We start from the raw sequence: 21,023 nt of genomic DNA on the forward strand, positions 1-21,023 counted from the left end.
CATGCCACCAAAAATGAAAGCCTCTACACCTCATCTTTTACTGTGTATTATCTCAGCGCTGACGCTGTGTGATGTACTGTGGTGTCAGTGACAGTGCTGTATTCTGTCCAAATTACGATGAGGGTATGTTATGCAGTTATACATCGAGGGGCAAATAAAAGTGGCCCGAACTAATGTATATACACTCCTGGAAATTGAAATAAGAACACCGTGAATTCATTGTCCCAGGAAGGGGAAACTTTATTGACACATTCCTGGGGTCAGATACATCACATGATCACACTGACAGAACCACAGGCACATAGACACAGGCAACAGAGCATGCACAATGTCGGCACTAGTACAGTGTATATCCACCTTTCGCAGCAATGCAGGCTGCTATTCTCCCATGGAGACGATCGTAGAAATGCTGGATGTAGTCCTGTGGAACGGCTTGCCATGCCATTTCCACCTGGCGCCTCAGTTGGACCAGCGTTCGTGCTGGACGTGCAGACCGCGTGAGACGACGCTTCATCCAGTCCCAAACATGCTCAATGGGGGACAGATCCGGAGATCTTGCTGGCCAGGGTAGTTGACTTACACCTTCTAGAGCACGTTGGGTGGCACGGGATACATGCGGACGTGCAAGTTCCCTTGCCGGTCTAGGAATGGTAGAACGATGGGTTCGATGACGGTTTGGATGTACCGTGCACTATTCAGTGTCCCCTCGACGATCACCAGTGGTGTACGGCCAGTGTAGGAGATCGCTCCCCACACCATGATGCCGGGTGTTGGCCCTGTGTGCCTCGGTCGTATGCAGTCCTGATTGTGGCGCTCACCTGCACGGCGCCAAACACGCATACGACCATCATTGGCACCAAGGCAGAAGCGACTCTCATCGTTGAAGACGACACGTCTCCTTTCGTCCCTCCATTCACGCCTGTCGCGACACCACTGGAGGCGGGCTGCACGATGTTGGGGCGTGAGCGGAAGACGGCCTAACGGTGTGCGGGACCGTAGCCCAGCTTCATGGAGACGGTTGCGAATGGTCCTCGCCGATACCCCAGGAGCAACAGTGTCCCTAATTTGCTGGGAAGTGGCGGTGCGGTCCCCTACGGCACTGCGTAGGATCCTACGGTCTTGGCGTGCCTCCGTGCGTCGCTGCGGTCCGGTCCCAGGTCGACGGGCACGTGCACCTTCCGCCGACCACTGGCGACAACATCGATGTACTGTGGAGACCTCACGCCCCACGTGTTGAGCAATTCGGCGGTACGTCCACCCGGCCTCCCGCACGCCCACTATACGCCCTCGCTCAAAATCCGTCAACTGCACGTACGGTTCACGTCCAGGCTGTCGCGGCATGCTACCAGTGTTAAAGACTGCGATGGAGCTCCGTATGCCACGGCAAACTGGCTGACACTGACGGTGGCGGTGCACAAATGCTGCGCAGCTAGCGCCATTCGACGGCCAACACCGCGGTTCCTGGTGTGTCCGCTGTGCCGTGTGTGTGATCATTGCTTGTACAGCCCTCTCGCAGTGTCCGGAGCAAGTATGGTGGGTCTGACACACCGGTGTCAATGTGTTCTTTTTTCCATTTCCAGGAGTGTAGTTGGACGTCAAATTTACACGTGCAATAACACGACGTGACGCGCCCACCACGTCTACCCCCACCACGTGATCCACGCCAGTTCAAATTGTAGTGCGAGATGTGTCCGTGTTGGTGGAGCAGTGGAGAAATGACAATGGTACTCACACTGGAGCATTGGGGGTTCGTTGTGGAAAGCTGTGTGGCATCAGAGTAGTCGAAACAGTGTGGTCATTCGTTTGCTGAGAAGTTTAATGATTTTACAGTACCTGCAGAGCATGTCATGCAACGCTTAGTACGAAAATGGCGTCAGACAGGATCTGTTTTGAACAAGTTAAAAAACAATCCGAAACGTGCCCGCACACCAGAAAATGTGGTCGCAGTTCACCAGAAAATGCTTCGGATTCCTACCAAATCAACCCGGTGATAGTTACAAGAGACGGGCATTTCACATCGATCATGCGGACGAATATTCCACCTGGACCTGCACATGCGTCCCTACTGAGTATGTGTTGTTCGTGCATTAACACCAGCTGATCCCTTCAGCGCCTCAAGTCTTGAGAGTTGCTGTTCACTGAGATAAGAATGAATGACTTGGACATCGAACTGTTTTTCACGTCTGATGAAGACTGGTTTCAAGTTATGTCAACTCACAGAATCGCAGGTTCTGAGAAGCGGACAATCCGCCTAACTTCCATGAAACGCAATTGCATGATCAGAAGGTTGGGGTTTGTTTTGCAGTGTCTGCACGCCGCATTATTGATCCCATATTATTTCGTCAAGCTCTGACTTCGGGGCGTTTCTTCGCCAACATTTTGAAACCATTTGTGCAGCATTAACAAAGGAGGAAAAGACCTACCGTTACTTCCAACAGGATGGAGCAGCTGCCTATACAGCCGGCTGAACCTTGAAGCACATTTACCCAATCTTCACGCCTACAGTTGTTAACAGAGGTCACTCTAGTCGCTGTCCTAGCTGTCCACTCAGGTCAACTGATATATAGTTTACGATTTCCATGTGTGGAGAGTACTCAAGTCGAAGTTGTATCGCAACAAGCCTCGTCGTCTTCAAGACTGAGAATGCGCCAATTCCAGCAGTCCAGCTTCGATCAGCCTTCAGCAACTGGCTGGCCAAGACCAAAATGTGCCAAGAGGTAAAGATAGACACTTTCAACGTGCGGTATAGACAGGTTAGTACAGTATTTTCTTTCCTCTGTTGTCTTCCTTTCCACCTTGTAAATCTGTTCTCCAGACCACCTTTTGTTTTACCCCAACCTGTACTTATGAGATTTCTATGAGAACTCACTGCCACATATTTCACTCTGAAAACTGCTGAATTAGAACACCTCTAATCCCACATTCACTTCTTCATCTCGCCCTGCGTTTCATATTGCACGGATTGCATACAGTATGTAATGATGCTGGAAAATTTACTTATTGTCGCGTGATTATAGTTAATTTCAGATCTCAAACAATAGCAAATACTACCTTAATAGCCGTATTGTCACTCGAAATAACATACTACGCTGAAAATTAACGAATCGATTTACCTTTGGTCAATGAATGTTAGTTAGCTTTGCCATAACACTAAGGTGAATATTTTTAAAGGACAATCAGAATTCTTAACGGACACTAAGTCAATAATATGATACTATTTTATAAGCACTTCAGCGGAGATATATCGCTGTTTACCTGCTCAGTGCTTCTGTCACATATATTGTGTCACAGATTTGCTGTGGTCGTACGTACAAATGGGGCGGGTAAACGTAGAGCTTATCTTAATTAAATTCCCCTGTGAATAAATTACACGAATATTGGTCCCAAGTTCCAAATTGTCATATTTTTCTAAGTAATTCCAACGCTTGCTTCTCTGTATTTTGGTTTATATAACGTTTTCACTTTAACAGAGACACGTAAATGTACATAAGAGCGAGCACCATATTTTGCATTCGGTACTATTCCCACTACAGCTATTAACAGAAGTTGAATGTTCTATTTGGAAAAGTAGGCTGCTTGTTTGCTGAATGTCTTATGCAACCGATCAGCCACATTTACGACTCCTTAACAACTATGGCTTGCAAATTAAAAGTTAATCTTAAAAGCGACAAACACAAAACTGCATGCTAGTAGAAAGTTGTATCTCAACCAATGTAGGAAGTTTTCGTCTGTTTCAAACACATGAGATTACATTAGTTACTAGTGTAGCAGCACATACATTGAGATTTTCATGAACAGGACACTAAAAATTTAGTAGGAAAAGTAACACACTGTCCAGTCACATTCTGTGATCGCCTGTCAAAAGCACGAATAACCACCCTTTTCAGAGCGACCCACTGCAAGGCGTGCAGGAAGGGAGTCAGCCAGATTCTGAAAGATACTAACAGGTGTGTGGAGCTATGCCGAGTACAGTGCCGTGGTAAGCTACGCTAGGTTTCTCCGCTGAGGCTCTGTGGCGAAAATAACACGAGAATGTTTATCCAAAAGATTCTCGATTGGGTTTAAATTCGGGGAGTCTGTTGGCCAGGGGAGTACGTTAAACCCATCCTGGTGCTCTTCGAATCACACACATTCACTGCGAGCTCTGTGACACGCTGAATCTTCCTGCTAGTAGATGCCATTGTGCCAAGGGGAAACGAAATCTATGCGGAGGTGGACTTGCTCCCCAAGGAGAGATGAATTCTTGTGTTGATCCACTATGCCTTCCCCAATGACGAAATCGACCAGGGAATGCCACAAAATATAAAGATTCCTCATCCGACATCTACACTTCGTCAAGTGCTGTAGGCTGTATGCTTTCAGACGTTACACGACGTACACACCAACGGCTATATGTTCGATGGAGCATGCCATGTGATTCATCTGAAAAGGCCACGTGTTCCAAGTCGGTGGATGTCCCGTTGCGGTACTAGCGTGCAAATTCCAGCCTTTACCGCTGATGAATAGCAGCCAGGAATGGTAGTATGAACCAGGCGCCTCCTGCATGAGGCCCGTACGCAACAACGTTCACCGAACGGTCGTTGAAGGCACACTGTTGGTAGCCCCTTGATTCATAACTGGTCAACTGCTCAGCCGTTGCAAGTATAATTGCCAGTACACATCTTCCCAGTCATCGTTCACGTCTGTTCTCTATAGCCCGTGACATCACTGTTGCCTCGGAAACGGTTTAGGATGGCGCTATTTTGCCATGCTGGGTATACAGTAATGACGGCGGCCCTAGAACCGTATACTCAGTACTGCCGGAAATATTTCCATCCTCGGCCCGAAAGCCAATGAGCATACCGTTTTAAAAATCAGGCAAATCGCTCCGTTTCGGCATTACGACAACGACTGCAACGTTTGCTGATCCCCATCGACGCGCCTTATATATCCTCTACTGCCAGAGCTGCCACCTGCTGTATGTGAGTGTTTATTCCTCGTTGACGCCGAACATAGGTGGTGATCACATTGATGTGACAGGTCTGTGTAGGTCAATCTGCCACGCATTTCCAATTCGCTTACACATTTTAGGCAAACCTATATGTTTTTGTTTAGGTATACGGAAATAAATGCTGATAACAATGTGCCAAATTAAATTGTACAATGCTCGTTTTGGACTTTCAGTAGTTGGAGTCAGGTAATCAGATTTCAGTACACAGTTTTCACCACGCACAAACAGACCACTGCATTATACTTCCAAGCGTAATATGAAAACCCAGCGGTTCCATATTATAGTCTGACTTATGTAAAATCTACTACACTACTCATCACCGTCGTTGAGTAAGCATTTTTGTGACCAGCGTGTCTCAATATCGTGTCATGTAAGACACCCGGAGAAACAAGGCAGCTTTGTTTGATCTTTTTTTATTTTTTGCACGTCTTTCAATCCTTCTTAATTAAAGCTACTGCGGTTTTGCTTTTGAAATATGTAAATGATCAGTACAATGTTAATGGGAATAAACAGTAGCAAATGTGAGCTACAGCTGACAGTTAAGCACAAATATATACATAATACTGATCAACGTAAGGTAAAGATTTTGTATGTATTTAACGTTGGATTTCAGAGGTGTAGGAACTGACGTGGGGTTGGCAGATGTGGGCCTATTTTATAAATGTATTTATTAACAACATAAATATTTTCACATAAACACAGTAACATCAAAGTGTGTTATGAAATTAATAAATCAACAAAATTCTGTGCTCCACTGACCCTTACGTAAAAACTGTTACAATGCAACAATTCAGTAAATAAAAACAAAACTTCCAAGCAGTACTGTATATACAATTAGATGGTACTAGTCAATGGATACCTCCTAACATCTGGCGGACTTCCTCGCAGTATAGTATATACACTTAGGTGATACAAGTCATGGGAGACCTCTTAATACCTGGTGGACATCCTTTTGCCAGGCGTAATGCTGCAGCTCAACGTGGCTTGGACTTCACAAGTCGTTGGAAGTCCCATGCAGGAATAGTGCGCCGTACTGCCTCTATAGCCGTCCATAATTGCGAAAGAGTTGCCAGAGAAGGATTTTGTGCTCGAAGTGCGCTCTTGATTACGTTCCTCGGATGTCCGATGGTATACCTGCCGTGTTACATGAATTGTCCAAAGCGATCTTCAAACCAATCGCAAACACCAGTGGCCGGGTGCATGGTGCATTCTCATCCACAAAAATTCCAGCATTCTTTTGGAACACGAAGTCCATCAATGGCTGCAAAAGGTCTCCAAGTAGCCGAACGTAATCATTTCCAGTTAATTATGGGTTCAGATGGACGAGAGGATCCAATCAATTCCGTGTAAACACAGCCGACACCATTATGGAGCCACCATCAGCTTACTCAATGCGTTGTTGAAAACTTGCGCCCATGGGTTCATGGCGTCTGCGCCACACTCGAATCCTCTCTTACCAACAGAAATTGGGACTCATCTCACCAGGCCATGGTTTTCCAGTCGTCTAGGCATCAAACGATATGGTTACGAGACCAGGAGAGGCGCTACAGGCGATGTTGTGCTGTTAGCATGCGCACTCGTGTCTGTCGTCTACTTCCACTGCTCACTAGCGTCAAATATCGCCACTGTCCTCAGGGATACATTTGTCGTGGGCCTCACATTGGTTTCTACTGTTATTTCACTCAGTGTGTATTGTCTGTTTGCACTGACAACTCTAAACAAATCATGCTGCTCTTGGTCGTTAAGTGAAGGCCGTCGCTAACTGTGTTCTCCGTGATCAAAGGTAATGCCCGAAAGCTGGTATTCTCGTCACACTCTTGGCACTGTGGATCTCGTAATATTGAATTCCCTAACGATTTTCGAAATGGAACGTCCCAAGATTGTAATTCCAACTACCACTCCGCATTCAAAGTCTATAAATTCCCAGCATGTGGCTTTAATCATGTCGGAATCCTTTTCAAAGGAATCACCTGAGTACGAATGATAGCTCCGCCAGTGAACTGCCCTTTTATACCTTGTGTTTGCGATACTATCGACATCTGTATCTATGCACTTCGCTATCTCATGACATTTGTTACTTCAGTGTGTACACACTCTCCACACACAGCATGTTAACATTGGGCAGCTACATGAACGCTGAGCAATGAATGCACAAAATCACAGCATGTTCTACCTCTGCTATTAAAGACCTTAACTAGAATTTACTATTGCTTTTTGCAGCAGGCTAACTAGTCTACGAGCGACACCAGGAACATAAAATGCAGCTATTTACAGTGGTGCACACACCTTCATCGTAATTCGTAAATTAAACTAGGTGTGTTATTACGACGGAAATTATACATCTAGAAATGCAATATCCTATGAGTGTGTAATTGGTTAGTGGTAGAAACGACCAGAGATAAAGCAAGATGCAGGTTTAAAGACATCGCAGACTCTCTCAAGAACATTTTTCGGACTAAAAGCTGTAGGAATGGGATTTTCAGAGTTCCCTCAGAATCCTATTCGTGCAGTATTAGATCAGAGGCAAGTTCCTCTAGCTGTGGAGCAAGAGAAAGTGGCTTGGGACACTGTGCTTTCCCCAATCGTAAGAAGATATGTATCAAGGATTCCCCTTTTTCTTTGTTTCTACTTTCAGTAGCTATTCTGGGAGAGCTCCATAGATATCAGGCTAGAGAAACTATTAGTTCAAGAAAGTTACGTAGCCGTTACAAGAAAGCAACACAGTAGCGCAGCATGAATTATTCAGTATCAACGGTCGAGTTGATGATATTAGGTATGAGTACGAAACAGTACTTTTGTCTGGTGAACAGGACTCTGTGACTGTTAGTCGAGATTCTGAGCTTCACAGTGATTGTGTTACTGTGGTACACAGGTTGTTGTTCAAAATTATGATAATGATTTGACCAGTGTATATGGTTTTCCAACTGTGACTACCACCACTGCAAATATGCAACTGCGTGTAGGGATTCAGATGTTTTTTTACTGGTAAGAGAGAAAATTTAAGCGGGTAGACGAACATACAAAATGAAAATTGAGCGGAAAATTTACGTATCTGTGTCAATAAACAGGGTGAGCATTTGAGTGGGAGATTAACTGAATTAGCAGACCTGCAGGAAAATGTAAATGTTGTATAAAGTGAATTAGCATAACAGCAGCAAAATTGTGTGAGAGAATGTAGAGATACGGTTGAAAAGCTCACATTATGTTTGCTGAGGTACGATATAGTTTAGATGAAAAAATTCGAATTTTATCAGTGTACCACAGCTAGTTTCAGTACGAGTTAAGATGTGAGCAGGAGGTAAACTACAAAAAAGTAGGAGATAGATATGTGATACTCGACGTGGACAAAGTTAAATTGAGAAAGAAGTTTCAAAAATTCTAAATTTTAAAACTACAGAAGGCAAAGGACAGAAAATAATTTTTATCTAAAACCCAATAATGAAATCGAGGAGGATGGTGAAAATTTTAGGGCACAAATTTCGGAACGAAGTGTAGTAATACACGGATTGGAGAGTCAGTTGGAGGTATTGAAGTGAACTGAGATAAACGAGAGTTTTAAACGAAAAGATGTGCTTCTTATACACGAGGGACATATGCAGGAGACAGAATGGACATTACACAATCCTGTAGAAGATGATGAGGAGGTTAGAACCCGGCTGAAATTAAAGCATGGGCATTGTGTGGTTAATATTCGTCACCAAGGGCTATGCACATGACTTGCACGAATGAAAAACATTAGGGGAGTGAAGGTTAGGTCATACAGAAAACAATGGAGGAAATTTTGGGAACGTCACTGAAAAAACAGCAAGACTCAGTTCATGAAAATGACTGGGAGTGTGGTCCGGATAATTATTGACCCATCCGTCGCCTGGATGCATATAGAAACGTTCAATAGCTTTCACTACAGCAGGAAACAGAGGGATTCGATTGCTAACATTTCTTGTCGTTGTAGAAGTCTGAAGTATTTGGTAAGTCTGACAAAGTTATCCGTCGCAGGTCTTGGTTTAAGCAGTTTTAATTTTCATAGCCAACCACACGTCAAAGTGGATAACGAATCGAATTCATGTGTCGTTGCTAAGAATGCTGGACCGAGACTTGCACTCGGGACCTTTCATTCTCGAATACTATACAACTTTGAAATTGTGGCTTTCATATGGGCCAGTAACATGGTTCATAAAAGGAAACACGTTATGGTAGACCTCAGGCAGAAACTCGAAATTAGAGACAAGTTGAGCTTAGTTCTTCGCAGAATGCCGTTTTTGCTTGATACAGTGTTGAACGAACAACTATTTATGACGAAACTTTAATGGATAAATAGATAATCAAGATCATAAAGGAAAGTTACGATGTGGTGGCCAGGTATGTATACAGATTGTGTATATTAGTTCAGAGTAAGAGAAATCAAAAATTCTTTATAAAGCTATACCCCACTTATAACACTCCTGTCTACTACTTCTGTACCATAACCTTAAAGCTGGAAACAGGTTTTGAAATAAAACTATTTTATTAAAGCAATTATGGTACAACGCAACAGAGAAGTGTTACCCTCTGAGAGGAATTTTGTTATGTTGACCGTGTTGTACCTAACGGAGGTGGCTTATCGGAAATGAAAGTCAGAATTACATAAATATATGAACAGTAAGAAACAAAATTTTGCCTATCTGCACTGTTTAACGGATAAAGGAAACGGTCGCCAGCCTAATTAGGCAAAAGAATGATTAACATTCTCGTTCAAGGAAGTAAGTATGCGTAACTTTAACGGACAAACACAACCTAGACTTGGCCACACGCGAGTGCAATGAACTCTGACACCTGCATATGTTAACGTTAAGGTTGGAACAAACAGCTAGAGCAGCACAAACTATTTGTAAAATTATAATAGATAGCGAAACACACTATTACTTTCAGGGCTTATTCAAACTGAATGGTCTTTATAACGTTACTATTTATATTCACTGCAGAATCATTAATTGGATATCGGTTAAGTCTCTCTCAGTTAAATACTTTTCTATTTAAAATGAAAGTTAATTGGAATTCACTAACAGGTTACTTCTCACTGACTTTTGAATAAAGATATTACTGTTTTCATAAATAGTAGTAAAGGATAACCTGTGGATCTTACTACACTATTAATATGCAGTGTCAATACCCGATGGAAACAAGTTCTTTGCAAGCCAATATAACTTTCCACAACTGCAGCTTTCCACTTTCACTACAGTGAGACACAAAATTAACATATTTGTAAAATACTGACACACCGTCTGTGATTTACAACAAGCAGCAATGTGATAATTTACTAAGCAAAACTTTATAAGCCTCAGTCTTAAGAACTTTTAATTTTGAAGTTGGCAACAACACTTTAATAAGCTGTTTTAATAAGAAAATTATTTTCAGTAAGCATCATTTACTTTAACTCACTCTCTTGCCACATTAACTTTAACTTCCTTTTTACTAAGTTCAAGAGGCATTAATTAGCAAACCACTGGTTTTTAATGTTCTTTCAGTAGGGACACCCAGTAATCACTTTAGTTCAAACGGAGAGGAACCTGAGAGGTGTTATGATAAGGAAAAAATCAAGGTAGGTACATAAATTCAGTTATAAGTTACCTTATATTTGATCACACTTAGCATCCAATGAGCTGATCCTTCACTGTACATTATTATAGCATTCCGATACAGTCAGCGCAACATGGTGGCAACTGCATGTTGGTAGGTGGATTCGCAGGCAGAGTTGCTGGACTCTGGCCCTTCTTGGTGGCGATGATAGACACAAATTCCAGAATAGTTCCAGCTATTTATCCTTACATCCGAGGCATTGGAAAGTAGCAGATAAAGCCTCTCTCGGAACCAGCACAATATGCATCTTTTACATGGCTGCGCACAGTTTGGTAGCTCGTCTCCGACTCGAAGCTCGTCCCCGACTGACTCGTCCCCAACTGACTCTTGTTCCACCGTTTCTACCCAGGCCAACCACAATTTGCGCACGCTACACAGTTCCGTTCCCGAGGGGAACCACCACACCTTTTACATACAAGCCGGCCGCGGTGGTCTAGTGGTTCAAGGCGCGCAGCCCGGAACCGCGCGACTGCTACGGTCGCAGGTTCCAATCCTGCCTCGGGCATGGATGTGTGTGCTGTCCTTAGGTTAGTTAGGTTTAAGTAGTTCTAAGTTCTAGGGGACTGATGACCACAGTAGTTAAGTCCCATAGTGCTCAGAGCCATTTGAACCATTTTTTTATACAAACTAATTAAGAATCCTAAGTGAAGGTCAGCAGTTTACATAACAGTAACCAAATACATTAAATAAAACAAAACATTTGCACATATTGACATTTCTAGAAAGAAATTATTCACACAAAATTACAATTATATACAGTAAGTGTTGTTCCCTCCAAATGGGACAAGGAATTTAAATGACAGATACACTACATTGCATAGAATCAAATCAAGACATCAAAGTTCTCACAAAGAAAGGAGCATACAATTTTATGCTATTGATCCAAACACATTTACAGAGGCTCAACGATGTAACATGAAATGAAACAAAAGCAAAATAAATTCGTACAGCACAAGAGCTATGGTGCTACACACTCCAGTTGCATATAAGAGTAGAGTGAAACAGGAAACTCAAGTAATTTTAGGTCAAGGTGTAATTTAGCAAACAGCGAGCTTCTAAAATAGACTCTGCTTGGTAGTAGCAAACAAGTATGATTTGCTTAACTGAGTTTTAGATTACAGACAGATTATCACCATATATCTACCTGAGTCAGACTTACTGGGATGATAAGAGGAATTATTGCAAAAATTTTGTGGCATAAAAGTATTTTCCTCTACTGATGTACTGGCAAATACATTAAAAATGATGTCAGTTCCTTACGGATGTAAAAATTGTAGGGTGTTCTACCGAGCTTTTCTATCCATTTATTAGCCAGTAGGGCACAAACAGCATGAAACAGGGGACCACTATGATTCAAATTTATAGTCATTCAGGGTTCATTTGCCCAACCAAATTCTTTAAACGTAGAGTATAGAGGCATCAATCCCTGTAGCACCCCTATAATCCAGAGTATTTTATCAGTATAGGCAAGATGAAATTACCAGTTCACCTTCGATGCATTGTATTAGCACGGTCCTGTAAAGAGATGTCGAAGACTTCAAAGGTATCTTCCAGCAGTCTGAATATAATAGGGATAATTTGGTGTGCAATGAATGAAGTGAGTCTATCATTACAATAAACCACTACACAACAGATGTCAGAGTCGGAATTTTAGCAATGGGTCTGGGAGAATGCCCAGGTATTAATGGTTTGAGGGGGAATACTAAAGAGCAAAGTCCACTAAACCCTTAGAAGTCCAGACTTTCAGTAACCAGCCAAAGTGCAGCCTCTGGTCACTCAAGCAGAAATGACGCAGACGATAATGAATTCTTGTGTGCTGCAATGTTGTTAGTTAATTACAACAGTAAACAATGCTGTACGAACTTCCTGGCTAATTGAAACTGTGTGCTGGACCAAGATTCCTACTGGGGACTTTTGCCTTTCGCGTGCAAGTGATCTACCATCTAAGCTACCCAAGCACGAATCACGCCCCGTCTTCACAGCTTTAATTCCACCAGTACCTCGTCTCCTACCTTCTAAACTTCGCAGAAACTCTCCTTCGAAACTTGCAGAACTAGCACTCCTGGAAGAAATGGTATTGCGGAGACACACCCTGGGGGACGTTTCCAGAATGAAATTTTCACTCTGCAGCGGAGAGTGCGCTGATGTGAAACTTCCTAGCAGATTAAAAGCTGAGTGCTGGTCCGAGACTCGCATTCGGGACCTTTCATTCTGGAATACTATACAACTTTGAAATTGTGGCTTTCTTTATGGGTCAGTAACATGGCTCATAAAAGGATACTCGTTATGGTAGACCTCAAGCAGAAACTCGAAATTAGAGACAAGTTGAGCTGAGGTTCTTCGCAGAATGCCGTTTTTGCTTAATACAGTGTTGAACGAACAACTATTTATGACGAAACTTTAATTGATAAATAGACAACCAAGATCATAAAGGAAAGTTGTGAAGTGGTGGCCAGGTATGATTACAGATTGTGTATATTAGTTCAAAGTAAGAGAAATCAGAAATTCTTTATAAAGCTATACCCCACTCCAGCTGCATATAAGAGTAGAGTGAAAGAGGAAACTCAAGAAATTTTAGGTCAAGGTGTAATTTAGCAAACAGCGAGCTTCTAAATAGAGTCTGCTTAGTAGTAGCAAACAAGTATGATTTGCTTAACTGAGTATTAGATTCCAGACAGTTTATCACCATATATCTACCTGAGTCAGACATACTGGGATAATTAGAGGAACTATTGCAAAAATCTTGTGGCATAAAAGTATTTTCCTCTACTTATGTACTAGCAAATAGTACAGCACCCGAGTTGTTTATAATATGCTGCATTTCTACATTTTCGTACTTGTTACGAATTTAGATGGCTGTCTTTGGGATAGAGTATATCTTCTGCTCCATTTATTCAAGGACTTAACATAATGCTTCAAGATGAATGAAAATCATTGGTTACTTTTTGTGTTACTGATCTCTAGATTGTGGAGAATTCGTTGCCGCAGTATAAAAGTTACACATGTTTTTTGAGTGACCTGGGATATCATCGTACTTGGAAAAATCACCATTTTGGACTCACAGTATTAAATGATTGCGAAATGCAGCCTGATCTACAAAAACGAAAGGAGGTTAAGGAATGTTATCCCCATCAAAGAGAAGCAACTGAGACCCTTGTAAAGGATTGGTTGAATTTTGTGGAAGATATATTAATTGAAACATTTTGTCCATTATGTGATTATGTAGTCCAACAGGGAAGAAAGAGGCACAGTACTGGATCAATAATTACAGAGTGAATTAGTTATCGTTATAAATGCCTTAGTGAATGCAGCAATCTCAGCACATATTGGATCTCAGGCAACCTTTTCATATTATGGCTGCTCAGGGACAGGCCTGGGTACTGTTTTACTCCAAGAGACAGAGGTGAATGAATCATCATCATGGAAAACAATACTGTTGACGAGTTGCATTCTCTATGTATGACCCAATTAATCACTGAACCGCAGGCATTAGCTGCTATCTGGACATTTAAAAATTGAGGTATTTTTAGTTTGCCATTACTCATGGTTTCTAAATTAATACATAAGAGATTAGCTTATTGGATGCTCTATTGCAAGAATACAAGTTTATCGTTGAACACATCTCACTTAACCGAAATTTCGTGGCAGATGCGTTATCTTATGCCCCCTACAGTTTACCACACTATCCTAGAAGGATGGACAGGATAATGAGTTTTGTTTGCTTCATTTTAAGAATGTAACTTTCGAAAATTATGTGACATCACACATGTTGTGCAAGAACGGTTCATGTGTTGGGATTTAGGAGACACTCGATAGTTCATAGTCATTCCACCACTTAGTACACAAATTAACCTGGTACAGTCATCTATGTTACAATCATTTCAGTACATGCACTTTTGTAAGTAAAAGGAAGCATGTCACTTGAAAGTCATACAGACATGGAAATCAGATTGTCTACACCACATCCCACTTGCAAAATCATGGATAGAGTGCGGTTTTGTCAAATACAGACAAGGTTGGAGACCATAGCCATTATTTGAAATAAAATGTTCACGGTGTACAGCAATCAGCCACAAACTGCATTCAGGTAACTTTATTGAAAAAAATGCTGTTACCTGCTTCGAATTGATACAATCCATCTTCAAACGGCTTTCATCCTTTCGTCAAAAGATGTAATGCAATGGTTTACGGGTGAGCTGCTCCAGGATAAACAATAATACACAGTTACAAACATGTAATAAAGATGTTTCCACTATAGATTTGTGTTAGAATGCAACTTACATTAAATGTCAGTCTGGAACACTTGTTCTCACAATTTTCATCTAAAGACTAACATCCAAAATTTTTTTTCTGTTTTCCCCCATTTTCAAAAACATTCGTTCGGTCACAAAAATAATGCCCCGTGCACGTCACACAATATGTCTCGAATATGTGAAAAGAAACAGAGTTTGCAAAGCTTCTGAGTGCCAAAGGTGCTGCAGCAAAACAATATAAGAAATATGGCACTTTTGAAAAAGGAAGCTTAAATTACTGGTATGTTTAGTTGAAAAAAATATTCTATATTAAATGTATGGCATTAAATACAGATGGATAAAAGGGGTAGTATGTAAGGAATTCCATGCTTATTTTTCGTTTTTCTGACTTGATAATGAACATTATAATTATATCTTTAGCATGGCACTGGTGTATGGGTTACAGTTCTGCTATTACTGTGAGACTTTAAAAAAATTAAGAGTTTCATATGAAGCTATTTTCCTCCATCCTGTACCTTCCATTTTTATACTACACCAAGTAATTACAGTAATTTTTGTGGCCAATACAGGCAATGTGAAACAGGTCTCTTCTCTTTCACATAACACTTGCAGGTTCCAACATCTGTACTGTAACAGCTTGTTCTTTCGCTTGCGCTTTTGTCCCAAAGTCTTCACAGCGTCAGCATGATTACTATTGGATGTGGCACAGTTAATTGAAGAGGTGGCTGGATGCCCACCCTGTACCCCCCAGGACAGAAACAGCGTACCTCAGCTGTCTGCATCTAGTGTAAACCATGAAATAGTGGAACGTGTTTCAAATGTCTGCAAGTCGTGTAGCTGAGGTGGGACGTGAAAACCAGCCCCATATTCATCTACAGGAATGTGGAAAACCGCCTAAAAACCACATCCAGGCAGGCCGGCACACCGGCCCTCGTTGTTAATCCTCCAGGTGGATTTGATACACAGCCAGCGGGCCTACTGGAGTCCAGGGTGACAGCACATTAGCGGTCTTGGCTATCCTGGTGGGTCAACATGTTGTTGATATAACTGTACTGACATGATCCAATCCAGTTTTGTTTTCTAGATTGATTACAAGACTGTATAAAAGATGTGTTGAAATTGTTTCTAATTTATATACACTATAATCAGTTACTAATTCTGATGCACCACATTACATACAAACTTTCAAATTTGTTAATATTTGGAAGAAGTAGTTGTTACCGAATCACAAATGTTTTATTTCATAGACTGACTACCATACCCCAATAAAAAAATACTTCAAATGGCTCTAAGCACTATGGGACTTAACATTTGAGGGCATCAGTCCCCTAGACTTAGAACTACTTAAATCTAATTAACCTAAGAACATCATATACATCCATGTCCGAGGCAGCATTCGAACCTGTGACCGTAGCAGCAGCGCGATTCCTGACTGAAAAGCCTAGAACCGCTCGGCCACAGAGGCCGGCTAGCATACCTCCCTAAGTGGCCTCACATAATCTTTCCTAGTTTGTACTTTTTACTGAAAATCTAGTAGCAAATGTGGCATAATGAGTTTCGAATTTCTACTTTTAATATGTTAGCACATGTGAGAATAATTATCATGTGAGAATGATGAAAATGAGAGAGTAATGAACATAATATGCTAGTGGATATGCGCCAGTAGCTTATTTAATGTTACCGACCATCCATGGATAGGATTCTAAACATCTTGGGTCATACCATTACAGCTGTGCCTATACTACAATATACCAGTTTGTCAGTACGTCTTGGCTAATGGACGTAATCATATACTATTGTGTGCTTTCTGTGCTGCATTTTCTGTGCTGTGCATGCCCGAGGCATGATTCGAACCTGCGACAATAGCAGCAATGCGTTTCCAGACTGAAGCGCCTAGAACTACTCGGCCACAGTGGCCGGCACACATGACTTGAGTGGGGACGACTCTGGTTGGTCGTTCGGTCGGTCGTCTCATCGGTCGACGTGTATTTGGTTGCCGAGCGCTTCTGGGTTCTATGTGTGTGTCGACTTGTGATCTGTCCTTGTTGTTCCACAGTGACCATTTTAGTGTAGTTGGAGTTGTTTGTGGAAATGTTTTCGCGCAAACGCAAGTAGCTTCTGTGGTTTTGCCTGAGCAGTTATTTTAATGCCGTCTGCATGCTGAATTGAGTCAGTTGGTTGGGATGGAGCAGCGATAAACTCTCCGCAGCATGATACCAGACCGGGATTGCTGGCAGCTGCCTCCCTATGTTGTGATTAATTATTAAATTTACTGTTACTTGCCAGTGGAGTGCACCAGCGGTATTTTCTGCCCTGTGGCCCATATTGGCCCAGCTACCTGCCCTGGTCGTTTTTGTAGCTTTCCGGCAGTATGCCTTTCCTCATCGTGTTAATGCTGCCTGGCATGGCGTGCAGTTCGATAGTCCTTTAAGCTGTTTGAATCATATTTTGCTTAGAGTGGTTATTATCCTCTTGGCTGTTTTAGACGCCAATTTCTGAAGACACAGTGCTGTTCGTATCCTCGTCCTTGCCCGATATTTTCAATCATTATGCCGTTGGTTGGACGGAAAGGAATTGGTTTAATTTGTTGGTCGGTCCTTGGGCCTAGTTTGGGTTGCCATCCAATTATTTAACCTCAGCTCATGGCTACCTGTCTCACCTCACCTTACATTTGAACTACCTTCTCAGGCTGACCCTTGGAACACTTCTGAGCACCACTTGTTATGTTTGTTTAGATTGTGAGTGTTTTTTTTTTTTTGTTTGTTTGTGGTTTTAGGGCGCAAAACTTCTATGGTCATTAGCGCCCAGCCCGTGACGTAGAAAACAGGAAAAAAACGAAATTTAAAATCAGCAGCAATGGAAACATAGTCAGAAAATTGGAGAAACTAAAGGCAGAAGGAATGCTTAAAAGTCCACTATAGAAAGGGGTTGGTTGTCCACAAAAAAAAAGCTTCAAATGACTGACGTCATTTCACTGTCACTAATAAACTGTAGAACGCGGTCAGCTGAGCGCGTGTCATCTGCTAAAATCGACGATAGATCAGGCGATAGCTGTAGACGGGAGCGTAACGGATTAAAATAGGGGCATTCAATTAAAAGGTGTCTGACCGTCCACAGCTGAGAGCAGTGGGGACAGAGTGGGGGAGGATCACCGCTTAAAAGATGTCGATGACTAAAAAGACAGTGCCCTATCCGGAGTCGAGCTAAAATTACCTCCTCCCGACGACGCGTTCGGGAGGAAGAGGTCCAAGCGCAAGGAACGGCTTTCACTTCCCGCAATTTATTGTGGGGAAGTGTTGACCAATGCGCATGCCATAAATGAGTAACTTGGCGACATAAACCGCTCCGTAGATCGGTAAACGAAAGAGACTGAAGAGCTGGCCGAGGAAGAGAGACTGCAGCCTTGGCCGGTATATCGGCCGCCTCATTTCCACAGATACCAGCGTGTCCCGGGAGCCAGAGGAACGCCACTGAGACGCCCCCCAGGTGGAGCAAGCGCAGACAGTCCTGAATCCGGTGGACCAGAGGGTGCACAGGGTAAAGAGCTTGGAGACTTAGGAGAGAGCTGAGAGAATCTGAGCAGATTACGTACTGTATCCGCTGATGGCGGCGGATGTAGTGGACAGCCTGGAGAACAGCGTAAAGCTCTGCAGTATAAACCGAACACTGGTCGGGAAGCCGAAAGTGATTTGGGGTGTCGCCAACAATATAGGCACTCCCTACACCTAACGATGTTTTCGAGCCATCGGTGTAAATAAATGTGGCTTCCGTCATTTGTGCACATAGAGCAGCAAATGCCCGACGGTAAACAAGTGTAGGGGTACCATCTTTGGGAAATTGACGTAGGTCTCTGAGCAAGTCGATCCGGGGACGGTGCCAAGGCGGTGCTGTACCCCAAGTTGTCAAGAAGGTTTTAGGAAAGCGGAAGGAAAGAGAATGGAGCAGTTGACGGAAGCGGACTCCCGGGGGTAGTAGGGAGGAGGAGCGGCCTGCATACCCGACATCAAAGGAGGCGTCGAAAAAAAGGTTATGGGCTGGATTAGCAGGCATGGAAGACAGATGGCTAGCATAACGACTCAGAAGGACTGCCCGCCGATTGGACAGCGGAGGTTCAGCAGTCTCAGCATAAAGGCTTTCCACAGGGCTGGTGTAAAAAGCTCCAGACACTAAACGTAATCCACGGTGGTGGATAGAGTCGAGACGCCGAAGAATAGACGGCCGAGCAGAGGAGTAGACTATGCTTCCATAATCCAATTTCGAGCGCACTAAGGCGCGATAGAGGCAGAGAAGGACCACCCGGTCCGCTCCCCAAGAGGTACCATTCAGGACACGGAGGGTGTTAAGGGAACGCAGACAGCGAGCCGAAAGATAGGAAACGTGGGAGGACCAGCACAGTTTTCTGTCAAATATAAGACCCAAGAATTTAGCGACGTCGGAAAACGGAAGGTTGACAGGACCTAGATGTAAGGAGGGCGGAAGAAACTCCTTACGTCGCCAAAAATTAACACAAACGGTCTTACTGGGTGAGAAACGGAAGCCGGTTTCGATGCTCCACGAGTAGAGGCGATCGAGACATCCTTGAAGACGTCTTTCAAGAAGGCTGGTCCTTTGAGAACTGTAGTAGATCGCAAAATCGTCCACAAAGAGGGAGCCCGAGACATCAGGAAGGAGACAATCCATAATTGGATTAATGGCGATGGCAAACAGTACAACACTCAGCACGGAGCCCTGGGGTACCCCGTTTTCTTGGGAGAAAGTACGGGAGAGAGTAGTGTTCACCCGCACCCTAAATGTGCGCTCTGCCATAAATTCGCGAAGAAAAAGGGGCAGCCGGCCTCGAAAGCCCCAAGAGAACAGTGTGCGGAGGATGCCTGTCCTCCAACAGGTATCGTACGCTCTCTCCAGATCAAAAAATATTGCTACCGTTTGGCGTTTCCGGAGAAAATTGTTCATGATATAAGTGGAGATAGCAACAAGATGGTCAACAGCAGAACGATGCTTTCGGAATCCGCATTGGGCTGGTGTTAAAAGACTGCGGGACTCCAGCCACCAAGCTAAACGGTAATTCACCATACGCTCCAAAACCTTACAGACACTACTCGTGAGAGAAATGGGGCGATAGCTAGAGGGGAGATGTTTGTCCTTTCCAGGTTTCGGAACGGGAACGACAATAGCTTCCCGCCATCGCCTGGGAAAGGTACTGTCGGTCCAAATTCGATTATAAAGGCGAAGGAGGTGACGCAGGCTATGGGTTGATAAATGCAGCAACATTTGGACATGGATACCATCCGGTCCTGGGGCGGAGGAGCGAGAAGTAGAGAGTGCATGTTGGAGTTCGCGCATGGAGAAAACAGTATTGTAGCTTTCGCGATTTTGAGAGGAGAAAGCAAGATGCCGCACTTCTGCTGCACGTTTCTTCGGGAGAAACGCTGGCGGGTAATTTGAAGAGCTCGAAATCTCAGCAAAGTGCTGACCCAATGAGTTAGAAATTGCGACGGGGTCCACTAAGGTATCATGCGCGACAGTGAGCCCAGAGACCGGGGAGAAACTAGGCGCGCCTGAGAACCGTCGAAGCCGACTCCAAACTTCCGAGGAGGGAGTGAAGTTGTTAAATGAGCTAGTAAAGAATTTCCAGCTTGCCTTCTTGCTATCGCGGATGACGCGACGGCATCGCGCACGGAGCTGCTTATATCGGATACAGTTGGCCAAAGTTGGATGGTGACGGAAAATGCGAAGAGCACGTCGCCGCTCACGTATTGCGTCACGGCAGGCCTCGTTCCACCAAGGAACTGGAGGGCGCCGGGGCAATTCGGAGGTGCGTGGTATTGAACGTTCCGCAGCTGTGAGAATAACGTCGGTAAAATGTGTGACCTCATCGTCGACGCTGGGAAAGCGACGGTCATCGAATGTCGCTAGAGACGAAAAAAGTGTCCAATCGGCTTGGGCAAACTTCCAGCGTCGCGAGCGCATATATGGCAGTTGAGGCTGCAGTCGAAGAACACATGGAAAGTGGTCACTCGAGTGTGTATCATCAAGGGCGAACCATTCGAAGCGCCGAGCTAGCGGAACAGTACCGACCGCAAGGTCCAAATGGGATAAATTTGCCGTGGAGGCAGACAAAAATGTAGGGACCCCAGTGTTGAGGCAGACTAGATCCGCTTGGT

This window comes from Schistocerca americana, chromosome 3, assembly GCF_021461395.2.
Source record: "Schistocerca americana isolate TAMUIC-IGC-003095 chromosome 3, iqSchAmer2.1, whole genome shotgun sequence".
Lineage (NCBI taxonomy): Eukaryota > Metazoa > Arthropoda > Insecta > Orthoptera > Acrididae > Schistocerca > Schistocerca americana.